The 7500-nt window shown below is 49.7% G+C and overlaps 1 protein-coding gene and 1 long non-coding RNA gene across 2 annotated transcripts in view; one reads left to right on the top strand and one right to left on the bottom strand.

Moving 5' to 3' along the window:
* The window catches only part of LOC112241960 (lipoma-preferred partner homolog), a gene marked incomplete in the record, with an annotated part of 506285 nt that overhangs the window by 319756 nt on the left and 179029 nt on the right, over nt 1-7500 (bottom strand).
* Nucleotides 7088-7500, top strand: part of LOC121846565 — a 482-nt gene continuing 69 nt past the window's right edge. Inside the window, exons 1-3 of the long non-coding RNA XR_006083504.1 lie at nt 7088-7196; nt 7238-7341; nt 7424-7500. The exon at nt 7424-7500 is cut by the window's right edge and continues 69 nt beyond it. This is a non-coding gene — a long non-coding RNA (uncharacterized LOC121846565). The remainder of the gene's footprint in view (nt 7197-7237; nt 7342-7423) is intronic.

Below are 7500 nucleotides of genomic sequence, written 5' to 3'. Positions count from 1 at the left end.
CTCTCTGAGACAGGGACTAAAAGGGTTACTGATCTCTCTGAGACAGGGACTAAAAGGGTTACCGATCTCTCTGAGACAGGGACTAAAAGGGTTACTGATCTCTCTGAGACAGGGACTAAAAGGGTTACTGATCTTTCTGAGACAGGGACTAAAAGGGTTACTGATCTTTCTGAGACAGGGACTAAAAGGGTTACTGATCTCTCTGATACAGGGCCTAAAGGGTTACTGATCTCTCTGATACAGGGCCTAAAGGGTTACTGATCTCTCTGAGACAGGGACTAAAAGGGTTACTGATCTCTCTCTCTGAGACAGGGACTAAAAGGGTTACTGATCTCTCTGAGACAGGGACTAAAAGGGTTACTGATCTCTCTGAGACAGGGACTAATAGGGTTACTGATCTCTCTGAGACAGGGACTAAAAGGGTTACTGATCTCTCTGAGACAGGGCCTAAAGGGTTACTGATCTCTCTGATACAGGGCCTAAAGGGTTACTGATCTCTCTGATACAGGGCCTAAAGGGTTACTGATCTCTCTGATACAGGGCCTAAAGGGTTACTGATCTCTCTGATACAGGGCCTAAAGGGTTACTGATCTCTCTGATACAGGGCCTAAAGGGTTACTGATCTCTCTGATACAGGGCCTAAAGGGTTACTGATCTCTCTGATACAGGGCCTAAAGGGTTACTGATCTCTCTGAGACAGGGACTAATTCTCACACTGTTTTGTCTGTATCCTGTCAGCCTGGCCATTGCTTCTGGAACAGTAGTTTGGCAGACTCTCCTATGCAGAGTCACTTACAGATGCCATCAGGGTTAAGTGCCTTGCTCAAGAGCACATCCACAGATTACCTTCCCCCTGGAAGTCAGAGTATTGTCTCCAAGCAGACGACATATTCAGTTTAGCTGTAACGTGTACCTGACAGGGTTAATGAACCCGCTGACCCATGATTAAATTATGTCTCCTTCAATTGAACTTAACATGAAACCTGCCTTTGATATTGTCTATCTACTGTTCATTTATTTCAAACTAGAGAAAACATTTCTAGTGACATTGTAGTTAGACCTTTCATAAGTCCCCCCCAAAAAAAAAAAAAACAAGAGCAAAGCCAGGAGTGTAACAGCAATAAAACAACTCTCAGGAGTATATCACCACAGTGGGTTATTCAATATGACCTACAATGAGCTAACTCACTATGCCACACTGACAGCATAGCAACACAAACTAGGTATATTTGTGTCAAACCAAAAATGGCATCTCTCTCTCCTCGATGGATTTCAGAGAGTGAGCAAATGGGACTTATATAATTCACACATTTCCTTACCCCCCCTCCCTTATGCCAGGGAGAATACCAACTAAAGCAAACACAACTGTTTTGATGTCTGTGAACCATAAAGCCTCATCCAACGCCGGCTGAAAGTTCTGCGGAGCGTTCCTTACTCTGCTCCAACTTTTACGACGAAACAAACTCTGCTTCCATTTCATCTGGGAGCCTAAAATACAACAGGCTGGTCCCCCTTACTTCCCCCCTCCCTCCCTGCCTCGTAACCCGTCACCTGGCGAGGAGGAGAGCGTCCCCGGCCTTGGTCCTTTCCCAGAGGCTCTGGAGAGAGCAGCAGCAACACAGGGCGGCATATCGATTTCGGAGTGCTGGCGCAATTCATTTCAGTGCACAAAGGAAATGGTAAATTAAGGGCTCTGGTCAAAAGTAGTGGACTATATAGGGAATAGGGCTCTGGTCTATAGTAGTGGACTATATAGGGAATAGGGCTCTGGTCTATAGTAGTACCACTATATAGGGAATAGGGCTCTGGTCTATAGTAGTACCACTATATAGGGAATAGGGCTCTGGTCTATAGTAGTACCACTATATAGGGAATAGGGCTCTGGTCTATAGTAGTACCACTATATAGGGAATAGGGCTCTGGTCTATAGTAGTGGACTATATAGGGAATAGGGCTCTGGTCTATAGTAGTGGACTATATAGGGAATAGGGCTCTGGTCTATAGTAGTGGACTATATAGGGAATAGGGCTCTGGTCAAAAGTAGTGGACTATATAGGGAATAGGGCTCTGGTCAAAAGTAGTGCACTATATAGGGAATAGGGCTCTGTAGGTATAGGGAATAGTAGTGCACTATATAGGGAATAGGGCTCTGGTCTAAAGTAGTGCACTATATAGGGAATAGGGCTCTGGTCTAAAGTAGTGCACTATATAGGGAATAGGGCTCTGGTCAAAAGTAGTGGACTATATAGGGAATAGGGCTCTGGTCAAAAGTAGTGCTCTATATAGGGAATAGGGCTCTGGTCTATAGTAGTGCACTATATAGGGAATAGGGCTCTGGTCTAAAGTAGTGCACTATATAGGGAATAGGGCTCTGGTCAAAAGTAGTGGACTATATAGGGAATAGGGCTCTGGTCTAAAGTAGTGCACTATATAGGGAATAGGGCTCTGGTCTAAAGTAGTGCACTATATAGGGGAAAGGGTACAGTTTGGGACACAATCCTACGAGTCTCCTGTCATTCAGCCACTCACTCCCAGCCCTGGCAAGGCTCCTGTCATTCAGCCACTCACTCCCAGCAAGTCTCCTGTCATTCAGCCACTCACTCCCAGCCCTGGCAAGACTCTGTCATTCAGCCACTCACTCCCAGCCCTGGCAAGGCTCTGTCATTCAGCCACTCACTCCCAGCAAGACTCCTGTCATTCAGCCACTCACTCCCAGCCCTGGCAAGACTCTGTCATTCAGCCACTCAGGGCTCCCAGCCCTGGCAAGACTCCTGTCATTCAGCCACTCACTCCCAGCCCTGGCAAGACTCCTGTCATTCAGCCACTCACTCCCAGCCCTGGCAAGACTCCTGTCATTCAGCCACTCACTCCCAGCCCTGGCAAGACTCCTGTCATTCAGCCACTCACTCCCAGCCCTGGCAAGACTCCTGTCATTCAGCCACTAGGGAATAGGGCTCCCAGCCCTGGCAAGACTCCTGTCATTCAGCCACTCACTCCCAGCCCTGGCAAGACTCCTGTCATTCAGCCACTCACTCCCAGCCCTGGCAAGACTCTGTCATTCAGCCACTCACTCCCAGCCCTGGCAAGGCTCTGTCATTCAGCCACTCACTCCCAGCAAGACTCCTGTCATTCAGCCACTCACTCCCAGCCCTGGTAAGGCTCCTGCTCTCACAGTTTCATATACAGACGCATAGAAATGTTTCAGATCATACCGACAAAAAGCTTTCAGACTCCTTTCTGTGACTTGTTACTTTTCCTACTAAAAGAACTTCACAAACACGATGTGTGTGTGTGTGTGTGTGTGTGTGTGTGTGTGTGTGTGTGTGTGTATGGGGTGCATAGCCTGTGTGTGTGTGTGTGTGTGTGTGTGTGTGTGTGTGTGTGTGTGTGTGTGTGTGTATGGGGTGCATAGCCTGTGTGTGTGTGTGTGTGTGTGTGTGTGTGTGTGTGTGTGTGTGTGTGTGTGTGTGTGTGTGTGTGTGTGTGTGTGTGTGTGTGTGTGTGTGTGTGTGTGTGTGTGTGTGTGTGTGTGTGTGTGTGTGTGTGTGTGTGTGTGTGTGTGTGTGTGTGTGTGTGTGTGTGTGTGTGTGTGTGTGTGTGTATGTGTGTGTGTGTGTGTGTGTGTGTGTGTGTGTGTGTGTGTGTGTGTGTGTGTGTGTGTGTGTGTGTATGGGGTGCATAGCCTGTGTGTGTGTGTGTGTGTGTGTGTGTGTGTGTGTGTGTGTGTGTATATGGGGTGCATAGCCTGTGTGTGTGTGTGTGTGTGTGTGTGTGTGTGTGTGTGTGTGTGTGTGTGTGTGTATGGGGTGCATAGCCTGTGTGTGTGTGTGTGTGTGTGTGTGTGTGTGTGTGTGTGTGTGTGTGTGTGTGTGTGTGTGTATGGGGTGCATAGCCTGTGTGTGTGTGTGTGTGTGTGTGTGTGTGTGTGTGTGTGTGTGTGTGTGTGTGTGTGTGTATGTATGTGTGTGTGTGTGTGTGTGTGTGTGTGTGTGTGTGTGTGTGTGTGTGTGTGTGTGTGTGTGTATGTGGGTGTGTAGCCTGTGTGTGTGTGTGTGTGTGTGTGTGTGTGTGTATGGGGTGCATAGCCTGTGTGTGTGTGTGTGTGTGTGTGTGTGTGTGTGTGGGGTGCATAGCCTGTGTGTGTGTGTGTGTGTGTGTGTGTGTGTGTGTGTGTGTGTGTGTGTGTGTGTGTGTGTGTGTGTGTGTGTGTGTGTATGGGGTGCATAGCCTCAGAAATATGTTTGTTGACCTGTCTGTGCATGTCTGTCTTTGTGTGTGTGTTTGGGTGTGTGTGTGTGTGTAAACACGTGTGCGTGTGTGTGTGTGTGTTTGGGTGTGGGTGTGTGTGTGTGTGTAATCACATGTGTGTGTGTGTGTGTGTTTGGGTGTGGGTGTGTGTGTGTGTAAACACGTGTGTGTGTGTGTGTGTGTGTGTGTAATCACGTGTGTGTGTGTGTGTGTGTGTGTAAACACGTGTGAGTGTGTAATCACATGTGTGTGTGTGTGTGTGTGTGTGTGTGTGTGTGTGTGTGTGTGTAATCACATGTGTGTGTGTGTGTGTGTGTGTGTGTGTGTGTGTGTGTGTGTGTGCACTATTTAGGTATATGGTGATAGAGTTTGTAATCACATGTGTGTGTGTGTGTGTGTGTGTGTGTGTGTGTGTGTGTGTGTGTGTGTGTGTGTGTGTGTGTGTGTAATCACATGTGTGTGTGTGTGTGTGTGTGTGTTCTTTAGATGAACACAGCCTTCTAGGCCTGCAGAAAGGACACAGATACTAAAGACAGGCAGGCTGGCAGCAAGACAGGCAGGGAGACAGACAGGCTGGCAGCAAGACAGGCAGGGAGACAGGCAGGCTGGCAGCAAGACAGGCTGGCAGGGAGACAGACAGGCTGGCAGCAAGACAGGCTGGCAGACCAGGAGACAGACAGGCTGGCAGCAAGACAGGCTGGCAGGGAGACAGGCAGGCAGCAAGACAGACAGGCAAGCAGCAAGACAGGCTGGCAGGGAGACAGGCAGGCAGCAAGACAGCAGGCTGGCAGCAAGACAGGCAGGCAGGGAGACAGGCAGGCAGCAAGACAGGCAGGCTGGCAGCCAGACAGGCAGGCTGGGAGACAGGCAGGCAGCAAGACAGCAGGCTGGCAGCAAGACAGGTAGGTAGGGAGACAGGCAGGCAGCAAGACAGTAAGCTAGCTGCCGGGGGTCAGGGAGAGAGGAGCAGGAGGCAAAGGAAACAAAGCCAGGGGTCAGGGGTCAGGTAGAGGGGAGCAGCAAGAGGCAGGGGAGACCCAGACAGGGGTCAGGGAGAGGGGAGACACAGCCAGGGGTCAGGGAATGGGGAGACACAGCCAGGGGTCACAGGGTCAGAGAGAGGGGTTACACAGCCAGGGGTCAGGGGTTAGGGAGAGAGGAGAAGCATGGGAGACACAGCCAGGGGTCAGGGGTCAGGTAGAGGGGAGCAGCAACAGCCAGGGGTCAGGGGTCAGGGAGACACAGCTAGGGGTCAGGGAGAGGGGAGACACAGCCAGGGGTCAGAGAGAGGGAGACACAGCCAGGGGTCAGGAGAGGGGAGACACAGCCAGGGGTCACAGGGTCAGAGAGAGGGGAGACACAGCCAGGGGTCAGGGAGAGGGGAGACACAGCCAGGGGTCAGAGAGAGGGGAGACACAGCTAGGGGTCAGGGAGAGGGAGACACAGCCAGGGGTCACAGGGTCAGAGAGAGGGGAGACACAGCCAGGGGTCAGGGAGAGGGAGACACAGCCAGGGGTCAGGGAGAGGGAGACACAGCCAGGGGTCAGGGAGAGGGGAGACACAGCCAGGGGTCAGGGGGAGAGAGGGAGACACAGCCAGGGGTCAGGGAGAGGGGAGACACAGCCAGGGGTCAGGGGAGAGGGGAGACACAGCCAGGGGTCAGGGAGAGGGGAGACACAGCCAGGGGTCAGGGAGAGGGGAGACACAGCCAGGGGTCAGAGAGAGGGGAGACACAGCCAGGGGTCAGGGGGGAGAGGGGGGAGACACAGCCAGGGGTCAGGTAGAGGGGAGCAGCAACAGCCAGGGGTCAGGGGTCAGGGAGAGGGGAGACACAGCTAGGGGTCAGGGAGAGGGGAGACACAGCCAGGGGTCACAGGGTCAGAGAGAGGGGAGACACAGCCAGGGGTCAGGGAGAGGGGTCATGTGACCAGGACACGTCCCTCTCTCTACCCAGGTCAGATCATGTGACCAGGGCACCTCCCTCTCTGTCTCTAACCTTGCTCGGCTGATGAGGGTCTCCCTCTAAGCTCAGACAAGAGACAAACAGCACTGAAGTAAAAAACACGCTTTTCTTTGTAACTCAATCAGGATCTCGACTTACTGTTGAGAGTTAGCATAGTAGAATAGACACCAGCAGTTTCCCTCTTGTTATAAGCCACTCACTGAGTCACTCAATTAACCTGTAAACATGTTCAGATTGGTAAATTAGTCTAGCCACCTAACTAAACTAATTACCGACCGGGCACACAGGGGCCCTGACCTCCAGGGGACCCTCGATGATTATGTTAGTCACAAAAAAGTTTGATAAAACATATGTTTCTTTTCTTGTTGATAAAATACTTTCTCTATACCTCACTAACACTCAGACCCTGGTTACAGCCGTGACTCTGACCCAACATCCCTCATATCAAATCAGTACCAGCCGTGATCTCTTTTCCTGCCGCACGTCCCCCGAGCTCTTCCTCTCCTTTCCCAAACATGATTAGTTTGTTTTGAAAACTGTGGTGTCCTACATTTATTGTGTGTCAAACAATTTATCTCAGTGCCCAAGGCTTTTCACTAGTTTCAAGTTGCTCTTAAATTCATCTGATATCTATTACTGATATAGCTGGGTCAAGACTAATTTTATTATTAGAAATCAATAACACTTTCCAAAAAATTAGAACTATCCCACTACAAGGCTGAAATTCAGACCAACTTAAATAAACAACCGAAGCACTGTGTTGTGATGGTAGTGGAGGTAAAGTGTGTTACTGTGTAATGTGTTGGTAGTTAGTGGAGGTAAAGTGTGTTACTGTGTAATGTGTTGGTAGTTAGTTGGTAGTTAGTTGGTAGTTAGTGGAGGTAAAGTGTGTTACTGTGTAATGTGTTGGTAGTTAGTTGGTAGTTAGTGGAGGTAAAGTGTGTTACTGTGTAATGTGTTGGTAGTTAGTTGGTAGTTAGTGGAGGTAAAGTGTGTTACTGTGTAATGTGTTGGTAGTTAGTGGAGGTAAAGTGTGTTACTGTGTAATGTGTTGGTAGTTAGTTGGTAGTTAGTGGAGGTAAAGTGTGTTACTGTGTAATGTGTTGGTAGTTAGTTGGTAGTTAGTGGAGGTAAAGTGTGTTACTGTGTAATGTGTTGGTAGTTAGTGGAGGTAAAGTTTGTTACTGTGTAATGTGTTGGTAGTTAGTGGAGGTAAAGTGTGTTACTGTGTAATGTGTTGGTAGTTAGTTGGTAGTTAGTGGAGGTAAAGTGTGTTACTGTGTAATGTG

Source organism: Oncorhynchus tshawytscha, linkage group LG05, assembly GCF_018296145.1.
Source record: "Oncorhynchus tshawytscha isolate Ot180627B linkage group LG05, Otsh_v2.0, whole genome shotgun sequence".
NCBI lineage: Eukaryota > Metazoa > Chordata > Actinopteri > Salmoniformes > Salmonidae > Oncorhynchus > Oncorhynchus tshawytscha.
Note: the sequence above shows the minus strand (reverse complement) of the source record. Positions and strands in the feature narration are given on the sequence as shown.